This window comes from Macadamia integrifolia, unplaced genomic scaffold (assembly GCF_013358625.1).
Source record: "Macadamia integrifolia cultivar HAES 741 unplaced genomic scaffold, SCU_Mint_v3 scaffold1089, whole genome shotgun sequence".
Classification (NCBI taxonomy): domain Eukaryota; kingdom Viridiplantae; phylum Streptophyta; class Magnoliopsida; order Proteales; family Proteaceae; genus Macadamia; species Macadamia integrifolia.
In genome coordinates, this window is record NW_024868081.1 from 156983 (window position 1) to 172051 (window position 15069).

The following is a 15069-nucleotide window of genomic DNA, read 5'->3' on the forward strand; positions in this document are numbered from 1 at the left end:
GACAAGTAGACCTACCTCAATATCCCTAGTCTATATGTTGAGTTTTGGTACAAAATTATTTCACTAAGTTGGCAAAACAATGCTTTAAAAATCTAGGGACTACAAGAGAGTGATTCAAATTGGTTGGATGAACCACCTGCAGTCGCAACAATTTTAGACATGACAGGTTCTACCAAAATTCTGGCTGATGGTAGTAGATACCAGGGAAGTTAAGCTTTGGTCTAGTTTCAACTACAAACTAAAGGGCAAGCCCAAGGTTTGATTTTGCCTAAGCTCCATATCCAATTTTTTATTGGACAGGTTTCCAAACATAGATAATGGCTAAGGCCAACATTTTATTAGATTAAATCATGCTCATCAACGAAAGTTTACAGTTCGAACTTGGAAAGTCAATGTAAAGATGTTCTTAATGTGCTATAGGGTCTGAACTGGAGAGACCAAGCCATATCCTAATCCCCATTTAAGCTGTAGGGCGGGTCTTGGCCATAGTATCACTCACAACTTAGTATCACCATTGCAAGAAATGCAGGGAATAAACAGTAGAGGAATAGGTCACTAAAACAACAAAGCAAGCTACCTTTGTTAAGGGTATCTTGTTTAGGAAAAGCAGAGCAAACTATATTTGCCATCAGGTATTTTGTTCAAGAAAAGCATTCAACCAAAGAAGAATAATATGATGATAGAGCTATTATTATTATTGATGATAAAAGAATATTCAATGAAGCATGACTATTAATTTCAGCAACAAATCAATCTGATTTTTAGCGACATTCTATTTCACTCAACGTAACATCATTTTTTGTGTTGTGCTTTTGAATTATTTGTACAGTCCACGTTCACTTGCATATGAATTAGACCGTCCGACGTCACCTGCAATTGAATTCCTAGGAAGCTCATCTAATTTTGTTGTACTCCAAACAAAAAATGCAGGTCGTGAAGGTATTGAGAGGCTTATAGTTTGGCTAGTAAGCATGAGAACAACTGTTGACATGGTTGGCCTATCAGTCGGATCTTCTTGAACACAAAGTAGCCCAATGTGAATGCATCTTAAAACTTCAGGCCTTGGGCAGGGTTGTCTTACAGTTCTATCAAGCAACTCAGTAGCTTTTCCATTGGCCCAATGTTGCCACACCTGTTATGAACATCAAAATCATGTCATTAAATTGAAGCATTTGTTTGAATGATCAGAAAAATGCACAGAAAGACTCCATGGTACTAACAAAACTTAAAAGATTGGTAGAGTGGTTACAAGACTCAAAATTCGAATTCTTTCGGCCTGTCACAATCTCTAAAACCAAAACTCTGAAACTATATACATCTGATTTTGTTGAGAAGCGCCCCTGAACAGCATACTCTGGTGGCATATATCCACTGCATGTAGCAATGAAATGTTGTATTGGTAAAAAATGTTTTGGCTTTTTTCGGTTGATTTTTAGTAAATGAAAAATAGAATATCATTGTAATAAACGAGTTAGGAGTAAATGTATCACTTACTATGTCCCAGCAATCCGGTTTGTTTGGTCTCAAGTTTGATCTCCATGGAGAAGTCTGGCCAAACTGAAGTCTGCAATTTTTGGATTCATTTCATCATCTAATAAAACATTGCTGGCCTTCAAGTCCCGGTGAATTATCCTAAGCTGAGAATCCTCATGAAGATAAAGTATACCCCAAGCAATCCTTATTATGATTTATTTCCGTCTTTCCCAGTCTAACATCAGACGCTTTACATGGTCTATCTCATAAAAATAAAAGCTATGGTTAGTATCAATCAATCTATGGTGAAAACAAGTGGTGATATTTTAAGTAGAGTGCAATGGTGAAATACGTTTTGTGCATTTAAAACTCAAGTAGCTGGATAAGAGTCAATTAAATCGGTTTGTAGTCTGCAGACATAACACAAATGGTAAATTCATCAAATTTGATATTTTGTGTGCAGTAATTTCTAACAATGAGTTAACTAGTGTAGTTAGGAGCCCTACGGAACAAATAGTTTGTTGAGGCTCATGTTATGGAAGTATTCATAGACAAGCAACTTCTCTTGCTCTTCCAAACAACAACCTAGAAGTCCTACCAAGTTCCTATGCTGAAGTTTGGCAACCACAAGTATCTCAGTTCTTATCTCCTCTGAACTTTGAGGGGAACTCCTTGAAAGTCTTTTCACAACTATTTCACGCACATCCAGTAGTCTACCCTATAGAGCAGTATGAGTCAATTAGACTAAAACAGAAATAGAAAAATCGTAATCCAGATGCAACTAAAGGGTACTGCAAAATGTTTTTTTTTTAACCTTATAAACAGTACCAAACCCTCCCTGCCCAAGCTTATTTGAATCAGAAAACCCTCCCGTGGCTACTTTTAGTGTCTCAAACCAAACAATAGTGAATCCACATCTTCTGTCTTCTCTGTCTCTGCACAAATAAGATGCATAAACGCAAAAAAGATAATTAAAAGTGTTGTTACCCAAAAATTTGTTATGTACAATTCAATTATTTGGAAAATGACTTTTATTTTCAATTTCTTGATATCATTTTCAGAAAAAAATACCTGGTTTTGTAATGGTCAATGATACAATTGTCACCCATGGAGAGGATACCATCCCATCATATGGATGTATTATATTCCTCACCACCCCCAAATATATTTTTGTCATGGATAATTAAATAAAGGACTAAAAGCAAAGAAACACAAAAAAATGATTTTCCATTGAAAGAAGCAGAGCCTTAACAAAGGAATTTACCATTTTCTTTCCTTAATGGCCTCCATAGCCACCAAACTCGAACGACAATCACTAATATTGTAATACTAACCACAGGAATGACCAGAGAACATATAATTATTAAGGCCAACTTTCCTGCATCAAGGAAGAAAATTAAATCAATGAAATTGTTTTTTACAACATGATCTCTAATACATTCATTAGTTCCACAGTTTTTCCCCCACAAGACCATAACTACATTGCAAGAGAGTGACTAAATGACACCAAGCCCCATAATTGTGACTACCCAAGGACTGAATGGATGTTCAAGTTCTTGTGGCCTAGTTGGTTCAGGAAATAACTCGAACAGTTTGTAGATGACATTGGAAAACCAAGAGAGAGAGAGAGAGAGAGTACCATCTCCGTTTCCTCTTGTTGTATTGGTTGCGGTGGTCCCTTCACTACCATCAGCCGGAGGAGATAGTGGAGATGACAAGTTAAAGAAGAGATAAGAATTATACCTTAAGATGCAACTGACTGAATTCACAGTCCCTCCGGATCGCCAATTACAACAATATGGGATGTCTCCAATTATGTTTTGCAGGCAAGAGTAACAGTTACCGTCCAACAAGTCGCTCGTGCACTGCAACATCCCATATACAAATTGATTGTCATTGACAGAGCTTGTCCATCGAGTCGCGAACTTGGAAGGGCTAGCAGCACCGGCAGTCGACAAGTTGCCCATTAGACCTCCAATCCTCTCGTTAAACAGAGCCACATCCGTCACTTTTATCGATTTGGCCGAAGAAGTCCCAGTCCGCGTAGCGTAAGAGACAACCGAATAGCGTATCACTCCTTCCTTTCGAAAAGGACAACGTCGAAGGATCTCAGTGGTGGAAGTATTCACACAGCTCCGGCAGTCATCGTGGGTACTATCTCCTCTGCACTGGGCAAGACCATAAACCCAGTTGGAGTCCTCACCAGATACGGTGGTGTTGAAAAGGGTGAAGGGAGTATTTTGGTATAGGGAAGTGAAGGTGCTGTTGAGATTGGTTTCGAATTGGCTGCCCGAAGTATAATTGGTGGAATCATAGCAGGAGCAGATAGAAGGTTCCTCAGCTTTAGATATATAGAGTATCTAAAACAAAAATGAAAGAAATACAAATAAGAGAAAGGTGGGAGTGGGATGGTACTACAAAACTTACAAAGTCTACGAGAAGAAAGAGCATTTGAAATACAGAAAAAGGAAATGGAAGTTCGACACAATCTACACGTTCGATGGAAACAGGATAAGAGTAAAAGAAACGTTACATACAAAAGTCCGGTTCTTTGACTGAGTGAGATTTGCATTTATTTAATTTTTGGTTTAAACTAAAAAGCTAAGTCAGATTTCCTTTTAACCATATTTGGAAACCAGATTTTGATCAGGAAGACTCGTTCAAGACGAGTCAAAATTTGAGATTCTTGGTCAAGAATCACAAAGATTAGTCCTATGTTAAAAAAAAAAAAAAAAAGACTCGAGATGAGTTAAGACAATTCTACATTGACTCCGTTTTTTGGCATAGTCTTGAAAAACGCACCAAATTTGGTTATTATATCAAAAGCCACTTAAAAAAAAAAAAAAAAAATCTCTTTACAATCCCAAATCCAAGACTCCTAACTTAGTAACTTCTCCTACTCCTTTTCTTTTATAAAAGGAACTTGGGACCCAAGAAACTTTCCGTATTCTTAAATCCAAAGTTCTTATTTTATTGGAAGTTGGATTGTTGGAAGATATAATTTATATTTTTTAATCCTTAACCCTAACCTAACGTTCTAACCAAGAGAAAGATTCTTGCTTGCAACCCTCGAATTATTGATATGTGATTTTATTTTTTTTGTTTTTTTTTCAAATTATTTTTTTTTTGTATTTTTATGATTTCTTACTCGTATAAATGAACTATTTCTTTAAAACTTGGACAACTTATAATGATATTTGTCCCGCATATCACTTGGAAGATCGGGATCTCTTATTTTTCCACTCAAAACAACATAAGTTTGTTATGGGTGTCTTGCTTAGGAAAAACAAAGCAAGCTATATTAGTTATCAGGTATTGTGTTTAGGAGAAGCTTTAAACAAAAAAATAACAAAATGATAAGAGTTATAATTATTTATGAAGAAATTTAACTATTAATTTGGACAACGCATCGATCTGATTCTTAGCGAGGGTCTAATTCACTTAACGTAACTTCATTTTTTGAGTGTTGTGCTTGTTGTCCAGGTTCACTTGCATATGAATTAGACTGTCCAAGATCACCAGCATCTGAATTCGTAGGAAGCTCGTCTGTTTCGGTTGTACTCCAAATAAAAAATGCAGGTTGGGAAGGTACTGAGAGACTTATAGAGTGGCTAGTAAGCGTGAGAACAACTGTTGACATGGCTGGCCTATCACTTGGATCTTCTTGAACACAAAGTAGCCCAATGTGAATGCATCTTACAACTTCATGCTTAGGGAAGGGTTGTCTCAGAGTTCTATCAAGCAACTCAGTAGCTGTTCCATTGGCCCAATGATGCCATACCTATTATGGACATCAAACACACAATCATCAAATTGAAACATTTGTGTAAATGCTCAGAAAAAATGCATAGGAAGATTCCATGGTACTTACAAAACTTAAGAGATTGGTAGAATGGTTAGAAGATTTGCAAAAAGTCGAACATCTTCTGCCCGTCACAATCTCTAAAACCAAAACTCCGAAACTATACACATCTGATTTTGTTGAGAATTGTCCATGAATAGCATACTCTGGTGGCATATATCCACTGCATGAGGCGATGAAAGGAATTATTAATAAAATTGTTTTAGCTTTTTTGGGGTTACTTTTTAGTAAAAAATATTGTTGTAATAGAAGAGTAGGGAGTAAATGTATCACTTACTATGTCCCAGCGATCTGTTTTGTTTGGTCGTGAGTTTGATCTCCCTGGAAAAGTCTGGCCAAACCGAAGTCTGAAATTTTAGGATTCATTTCTTCATCTAATAAAACATTGCTAGCCTTCAAATCCCGGTGAATTATCCTAAGCTGAGAATCTTGGTGAAGATAAAGTAGTCCCCGAGCAATCCCTTTAATGATTTTGTGCCGTCTTTCCCAATCTAATATCAGACGCTTTATATGGTCTATTTCGTACAAATAAAAGTAATGGTTAATATCAATAAATCTATGTTGAAAGCATGTGTTAAGCTTTTAATCAGAGTCAAATTGTGAAATAGGATTTGTGTAGTTAGACCCAAGTAGTTTGATAAGGGTTAATTGAATCGAATTCTAGTCTGCAGAACTTTCACAAATGGTAAATTCATCAAATTTGATTTTTTGTGTGCAGTAATTTTTCACAATGAGAGAATTCAAAGTGTGGGGAGCCTTACGGAACAAATAGTGGTCGAGGCTCAAGTTAGGCAAGTATTCATAGACAAGCAGCTTCTCTTGTTCTTCCAAACAACAACCCAGAAGTCTAAGTAAGTTCCTATGCTGAAGTTTGGCAACCAGAAGTATCTCAGTTTTCATCTCCTCTGAACTTTGAGGCGAATTCCTTGAGAGCCTTTTCACAGCTATTTCACTCCCATCCAATAGTTTACCCTGTAGAACAGTATATACAGTCTATTAGACTGAAACATAAACAGATAATTCGATAATCCAGATGCAACAAAAGGGTAATGCAAAATGTTTTTTTTCCTCTAACCTTATAAACAGTAGCACTCCCTCCCTGCCCAATCTTATTTGAATCAGAAAAGCCTCCAGTGGCAACTTTTAGAGTCCTCAAATCAAACAATAGAGAATTCACAGCTCCCATCTCCCTTGTCCCTGCATATATAAAATGCAAGCACACAAACAAGATTATTAATATTGTTGTTACCCAAAACATTTACTATATACAATTCAAATATCTGGAAAATGCCTCGCATTTTTAATTTCTTGATGTCAGTTTCAAAAAAAAAAAAAAAAAAAAAACAAAAACTGGTTTTATTATGGTTAATGATGTCAGGATCAGATCAAGTTTATGTACGAGGTCTGGTCTCGTAAGCCTCTGGTCCTGATATTTAGAATTCATTAAATACAGAGAGAAAGTGGATTTCAAATACCAAGACTAGGGCATCCAAGGACTCATTAGGTTTGTCCTACAACTACAGCATAGACAAGGTGTAGGTTATTTACCATTTTCTTTCCTTAAGTTCCTCCGTAGCCACCAAACCCGAACAGCAATCACTAATATTGTAACACTAACCACAGGAATGACCAGAGAACCAGTAATTATTAAGGTCACCTTTCCTGCATCAAGGAAGAAAATTACATCAGTGAAATTGTTATTTGCGACATGACCTCCAATTCATTGATTAGTTCCACAGGTTTTTCCCCACAAGACCATAACCACAAAACAAGAGAGAGAGAGAGAGAGAGAGAGAGAGAGAGAGAGAGAGAGAGAGAGAGAGAGAGAGAGAGAGAGAGAGAGAGAGAGAGAACCATTTCCTTTTCCATGTGTTGTATTGGTTGTAGTGGTGCCTCCACCACGAACCACCGGCAAGGGTGGTGGTGGAGAAGCCTGCGTTGGGGAAAGAGGTGGAGGAGATAACAAGTAATAGATTGGATAAGAATCGTATCTTAAGAAGCAACTGACAGTATACACATTCCCTCCCGATCGCCAATTACAACAATTTGGGATGTCTGAAATTATGGATCGCAGGCAGGTGTAACAGTCATTGTATGACAAGTCGCTCGTGCACTGCAACATCCCATACACATACTGAAAGTAATTCACAGAGCTGGTCCGTCCAATCGCAAACTTGGAAGGGCTAGAAGCAGCCGCAGTCGACAAGTTGTCCATTAGACCTCCAACCTTCTGGTTAAACAGAGTCACATCTGTCACGTTGTCCACTGGGTACAGTTCGATCTTGGGGCTTTTACCGTCGATTTGGCCGAAGAATTCCCAGTCCGCGTAGCGTAAAACACAACCCCAATAGCGTATCGATCCCTCCTTTCGATGAGGACAACGTCGAACGATCTCAGTAGTAGAAGTATTCACACAGTTCCTGCACTCAACCTGTTTGGCATCTCCTCTGCACTGGACTAGACCATACACCCGGTTGGGGTACTCGCCGTATACGGTGGTGTTGAAACGGGTTAAAGGAGTATTTTGGTATAGGGAAGAGAAGGTGTGGTTGAGATTAGTTTCGAATTGGGTGCCGGAAGTATAATTGGCGGAGTCATAACAGGAGAAGAACATAGGATCCTCAGCTTTAGATATAGAGGTGATCTGAAACAAAATAGCAAGAGTTGCAAATAAGAGAAATGTGGGATTGGCATTTGATGCAAGAGGAAGAGGAAGCCTCATGGTACTATACAACTTACAAAGGCTACAAGAAGGAGACGAAGAAGAAATAAAAAGCACAGTGGAAATACAGAATTGGGAGTGTTTGCGTGTTGAACCAATAGAAAGACGGGGCAGACACGCTCCCTCCCAGCGGTGACTCGGTGACTGTGACTGTGACTGTGACTGTGACTGCGACTGCTGCGAGTCAAAAGACTCTTAAAGATACAAAAGACTACTTCTATACACCAAGCGTCATGGTTTAGGTGCATGGTATCAGATCGGATTCGGTAATCTCAAAAAAATTAATACAATATTAACACGGATTGGTATTGGATCGTAAGTGTGTTAAACAGTTTTATTTTGGTGTTATTATGTAAAAAAATTTTGAACCAAATCAAACCATTTAATATCAGAATCGAACAATTTAATACACGATTTCAAATATTGAATCTAAAACCATTCGGGTGTCCCCTAGAAGAAAGAATATCATCTTTGAAAAGTAGTTTGGGTCCATCTACAAGAACTTGAAGAATTCTCAAAAGGCTAGTATAGTCAGGATAAAAATCCTCTGCAATTCCCATCTGGTGCAATACTATGCAATACCCCCTACAGAGATCGACATGTGGACAAAACAAAATGAATGGTTCAGATTAATCCTCCATTGAAACAACCTCAAACCAATGGTTCACCAACTTAAATCGAATCAAACTAGGTATTCAAACCGAACCGAATCAGTTTTTGAATTCTCAACCGTGGTTATGGGCTGGGTATTGGATGGTATTAGGCTGGATTGGACAGATTTGCCTTTGTTAAAAAAAAAAAATAAATAAATGATGTTTTAAACCATTTTACCCTTATACGTTTACCTACCAGTAGATCAATACAGATAAGAATCAGGGATTGAACATTCTCCACCGATATTAATCTGATCTGGGCGATCTTAACTGATTGGATCCAATATTTAAAACAATTATTCCTATTCAAATTTTTGTTTTGGGTAAAAGTTTCTATTCAATTATGCATTAGAAATATTGAGAATATATAAAATTTGCGAAAAGGATGGCACTTGGCCATGTGGGGCCTTCGAAATTTCGCCAACCGCATCCCCCCACCCCCACTCCCATCCCCACGCCCACCACCACCAATACCAATTGATTCCGCGGACACTATTATCTCATTGGTCATATGTCGGTGCAGTGGCCACGCAACCAGGCAGCAATCCCTTGTCACGCTGTTTTTGTTGATTAATGGACTGCTACCCTTGCTATCCCTGCAGTTTCCTATACGGACTCTGGTGTTTCTCAGTCAAGAAAATCGACCATAGAAAGCTGAAAGCTACAGGTTTTCACCCTATGTTTACGTGGTCAAGCTTAGCGATGGCGCATTCAATGTCAAATACAGATTTTATATTCATGGAAATTGGAGTAGAGAGGACAAAAAGAAAAGATCGAAAGCGAAGGAAGGAAGACTGCTGAAAGGCCTCGCTTTCCCACTGCACTTTACCGGAAGATGCTGAGATGATGATGTCCGGATTTCCTTTTAAAGATATTCCTCTTCCAAGAAGACTAAGAATCAAAGTATAGTTTTCTCAATTAAGAACAAGACTCAAATTCATGAAATATCACAGTACCTGGATTAATCCAACGTTAAGCCAGACAAAGCAACACATACTGTTAATGGGAGTGTGAGGAGATGTTTCTAGCCTTGCTCGGCAATCCATAGGCGATAGCTATGTCGGGCTAGGCACCAGAGAAGGAAGGGAAGAAAGTGTTAAGTTTGTCTCGAATTCTTGACCCGTTTTGAAGATTGACCCGATCCGACATATTTTGGTGGCGACCTGAATGAGAAATTTTCTGAGATCTATGATGGAAGCAGAGGGCTTGGGTCGATAGGTCCAAGCCTGGAGCCCATCACTGATCTCGTATGGGGGTGCGGGGGCGTATGGTTCGACCGGATCGACCGTGACCCGATGGGTCGACCCGTAATTTTGGAGTATATATAATGTACTGTTGCTTGTTGAAAAAGTCATGTATTCCAGAGTTTTCACATAGCTAGGGTTTTAGGGCGAGTTTTTCCTCGCCGCTGTTAGGGTGTAATTTCTCTTCTGCATAGTGAATCATCTTTTTCTTCACCCGAGGACGTAGCACACCACCTTGGTGTGTGAACCTCGTTAAATCTTTATGTCGTACGGATCTATCGTCTCTTTATTATTCGTGTTTCTTGGTGTTTGATCTAATAGAAAGAATAGCCATGAATGGAAGAGGGAGGCACTATTGACATGAGCAGTCCACAGAAAAAGTTCTTGGAAGAATCCCAACTCTGAGACCAGCTCCATGGACATGGTTTGAAATTTGATGGTGTCCTCTACTCTGCTGTCTGTTTTTCAAACTTTGCAGCTTTTGACCGATGAGAGCGGATCAAGTATTTGTAAGAGAATCATTTTTGTACATTGCTAATTCACACAAATGAAATTTATCCAATAATTAATTCTGTGATAGATTCCATCAGTGTGAAACTCGTACAAAAAATTTGAGGCACATTTCTCAATAGCCACAGATTTGCCTATAACTTCAGCAAGGATCGTACCAATACTCTGGTGGCAGATCTGGAAAACGAATCCAAGTTAAACGATGATCCAACTTTCGTACAGCAACATTAAAATCAGGCTTTCACGGAAGCGGATCAATTGAGTTCCTTACCCTTATCGGACCTCTCTTCCAAATCATTATATCAGATTCAAAAGTAAAACTAAAAAGGACAAAACCTTTACCAACAAACTTTGGGATCACCTTATCCTGTAAAGGCGAAGAATCGAGAACAAGATGATGTAACTCAACCATTGGGACTTCCCTCAAGTTAAGTCTACCCAATCAAAGCCTGCTGATTAGGAATATCAGGAACCACTGATCGCCTGTAGCAGATCCTGCATCAGGATCTTGGCAGAGCCCAATTGGTGGCTCACACCCAAAGCCCCAAAACCCTTCTATCGCTGGACATTCCCGTCCCCCTCACACTTTTCGATATCTTCTCCAACCTAAAATTGGTACATTAGAGACAAAGTATACACTTACATGCAATAATTTCATTCAGTTTAAAAGTTTATCTGTTCAACTTTTATTAGATGTTCTTTATAATCATGAAAGTATGAAACAATGTGTCGTAGAGTCAAAAGTCTATTTGATATGTATGCTGTATTTTATATTAAAAACCAGGTGAAATAATATTATTGTCACAAGGGTCTATAGTTTTCCTAACATTTCAAGACATCTATTCAACCACATGGATAGATGATGTGTCTATTTCAACTGTTGGATATAGAAGACATGGTCTAGATTAGTTGTGGACAAATTTCAGAATCTAATTCAAACATATACCCCTGATGTAATAGCATGCATCTCAATATTCTAGCCATTGCCTTATATTCTCACAACTTAGAGAAGGAATAGACTGTTTAGATAGGAAACCTAGGAAGAGCAGGTGCAGGTGGAGTGTTTTCGTGACTCTAGTTCAAGGGTTGTCTACACTTTTGGTCAATTCCTTGGTGTTAAAACGAATTATGAGGCAGAATTTTAAGGTCTGTTTCTTGGTGTTAAGGCAGCAAATCTGTTAAATATTCATCATCTATGGATTGAGTCAGACTCGGAGGTAGTGGTCATGGCAGTAAGGGGAGGATCTATCCCATGGTGTGTTGATCAAGAATGGCATTTCTTACATCCCTCCCTAGATGGCATTCAGTGGAAGTTATCTCATTGTTTCAGAGAAGCAAACCTGGTTGCGGACTATCTAGCAAAGCAGGCTGCTAGATCTGGAACTTCTTTCTCTTCTCCAACTCTCCCTAGTTGGATTCGACCAGAACTTCGAATGGATGCTGAAAGAAGACCTAGATTTCGATTCATATAGGGATTTCTTTCTTTGGTGAAGTAGTGGATCTCCTCCCCTACTGATGGCCATGCCGAAAGTTGGGGAATGATTCCGGATTTTTTCCTTTCACTCTGTCTATGTTTCTGGTTTTCTTTGAAATCCAGTTTGTACAGCTTTTTCTTTTTCATTTTTTTCTTCTCTTAATACAAATGATCCTTTTGGCGAATAAAAAAAGACTCTTCAGATAGGTTAAGCCATGAAAATAAATGTCTCAGATCTGTCTTATGACCTCCGAAAACATCATAAACCATTATGATTTCACCTCTTTTTTTATGGACTACTAGCTCTTCCTTAGTATCTCACCTAGTGTAAAGCTCAGTAATAGATGCACCATTTGTAGACCTTGAGGTTGACTTGGTTATGGATGGACCTGGTTCTGTTTCTTTCGGATAATTTCCTGAGGAAGATTTGTCTGCCTCCTTTCTGTTATTAACAGAAAAGGCAGGTGATGATGGTATTGGGAGAGTGATGGATAAGCTACTGAACATGACATTAACTGATGCCATGGTGGGTCTGTCAGCAGCATCTTGAACACAATGTGAATGCAACAGTACTTCACTCATCAAACATTTTCCTCTCAATGTTTTCCCTCCAATGTCTCTATGCCTACAAGAATTCAGCAGCATAAGCATATAAAATCAAAGATATATAGGTTTTCCATTTCTCATAAGAGAGTCAAGAATTATGATGAGTACTTCTAGTACAATGGGCTGAATCAGTTCATGTTCAAGTATGTTCAAGTTTAGGATAGTTTCATCTCATAACCCACTGATACCAAAGTGTTTGGCAACTCTAGCGGCACTGCAATGACCTCCTGAAATGGGCTCTACTCATGCGCACCTTTACACATGGTTTCGAGAATCAGGATCAGATCGGCAGATCCAATTTCCGGCCAATCCATCTTGTCTGATCCTTGTATTGAAAAAAAACCCTAGATGCCTAGAACTACTATACATTTTCTTTTACACCTTGACGTACTAAACTCTTGGTACTTCAGCTTCAGGTAGGAAACAATATTGCCAACTCTGGCGTTCTTTCAGCTTCCTTGATTGAAAAACTCATCCTTTGCCCCCTCCCCCTCCCCCTCCTATACTATACCCTCTCTCTCTCTCTCTCTCTCTATATATATATATATATATATAGTAAGGTATTGCACCCATCTCAGTGTTAGTCTCCTTGCTGGATCGGAGTAAGGTATTGCACCTATCTCGTCCTGATTACCATATAGAACCAGGAGATCTCTATTTCCCTGGATTTTGGTTAATCTCGATCCTGTAATCTGGTATCAGAGCCACGGTAGTGGTGGATTCGGTTTATTTCTTTGCAGATTTCTTTTCTTTTGCGTAATTCATTTACTTTTTAAGTTTTTCGACGCGGTATATGCCTTTGGATTCTTGGGAGGAGTGGCAGAAGAGTGTAAGACCACGTTTGTGCCCAAGTCATGTTGGAAATACCATCTTAAAACTTAGATCTAGGTGATTACCCCAAGACTTAGAATTCTCAAATTATGAATCGATTACCCCGCTCTATGTCGATGAGATCGGCAGGTGAGGCAAGCACAAGTTCTAATGTGCTTGATTATGATGAACAAACCTCAAGAATTAACCGACGACTTCAAAGTTGGGATATGCCAAAATTTCTAGAAATGATCTCTATGATCGAGACTGGTTCGGACTCGAAACAGTCAAGACCGTAGAACAAACTATAAATTTTACCCCACAAACTCAAGAAATCCAACTTTTTGATCCACTTACCCTACATGATTTATACAAAGACCGCAAATATAATTATGTCCATATTGGTTTAGTCCAAGTGGCCATCAAACCCCTTCACCGTGAAGGACTCAACACTTCCATGTTGTTAGCCCTTCGTGACCAAAGGTTCCTTGAATTCAATGATTCCCTTTTGGGAGCCATTGAAACCAGTCTTTGTTATGGACCTATCCATTTCAACGTCTATCCAAATATGTCCATAGCCTTAGAAGACCCAAATATTTTACATTCACTAAAACTTAACCTTAAAACTCATGGTTACAAATTAATGCACGGAACCATCCCAATTTCCATAATTCATCGAATCAAATACAAAGCAATGAAGTCTGTCCAACCTCGTGCCAAAAGAACATCTCCAAAAGGCCAAACCCTTTACCTTGAAACTGATTGTATTCAGGGTCAAATTGTCTACCCCAAACTTTGTCGGTGGGAAGATATTTCTTTCCCTGAAGAATGGTAGCTGCAAACGACTGCTATTCCCCCTCAAGTTTCTAACACAAGTATCCGTTCTATTTCCCAAGATTCAGACGGATTAGTTGCCATTAGATTTAATAGACAAACTACCCCTCCGGTTTACCAAAGCTCCAGAAGATCATGCTCTGAAGCATCGACTTCTTCTGACTTAAACCAATGGGTTTCTCAAACCAGAACTACTCCACCTTTCCCTAACCTTGTTGGAGTTCAAAATAATCAAAATATTGTCCATGGAACTTACGAAGCCACTTCTACCGTTCCTGAAACAACTCCTTCTGAAAGTCATGATCAAAGGTCTCCTACTCAATCTGAGGTTGAACCACCTCCTCCTGCTAAAGACCCCAAAAAAGGTGGACTTTACATGATTCAAATTAAAACAAATTATCAAATTGACAAACCTTTACTTCGAACAGATTTTGAGTCTCAAAAGAACAAAGAAAAACGTGAATGGTTCTTAAAAACTTTTAATCTTGAACAACAAGCTCAGATTAGAACAAACTGGTATAATTTTATGACAAATCTCAAAACAAATGTTTTCTTTTTTACATATTTTGATATCTATGCCCAGGATAATAATGTTTACTATCCCTGGCATAATCAGGTATGTACTCAAACTACCTCTCATAAAGCCTGGACTCTTTATGAGGGACAAACCGCTAATGCTATTCATCCTCCAGATGAATGTATTAGACATAATTACAAAAACAATGAAATAACAGCCTCTCCTTTCAAAATTACTGATCAAGATGATCCAAACCGAAGACAAATTGAACAATTAAACTTTGCAAATTTAAGTCTTCAAACTATAGGAAATCAGCTTTCTAGAGTTGAAAACCTTGTTCAACCAAAACCGTTGGCCTCATCAT

General features: G+C 38.5%; 1 pseudogene; it reads right to left on the reverse strand.

The window, feature by feature from the left end:
- Window positions 1-663: 663 nt before the first annotated feature.
- Window positions 664-8115, reverse strand: LOC122062684 (annotated as a pseudogene).
- Window positions 8116-15069: the final 6954 nt, after the last annotated feature.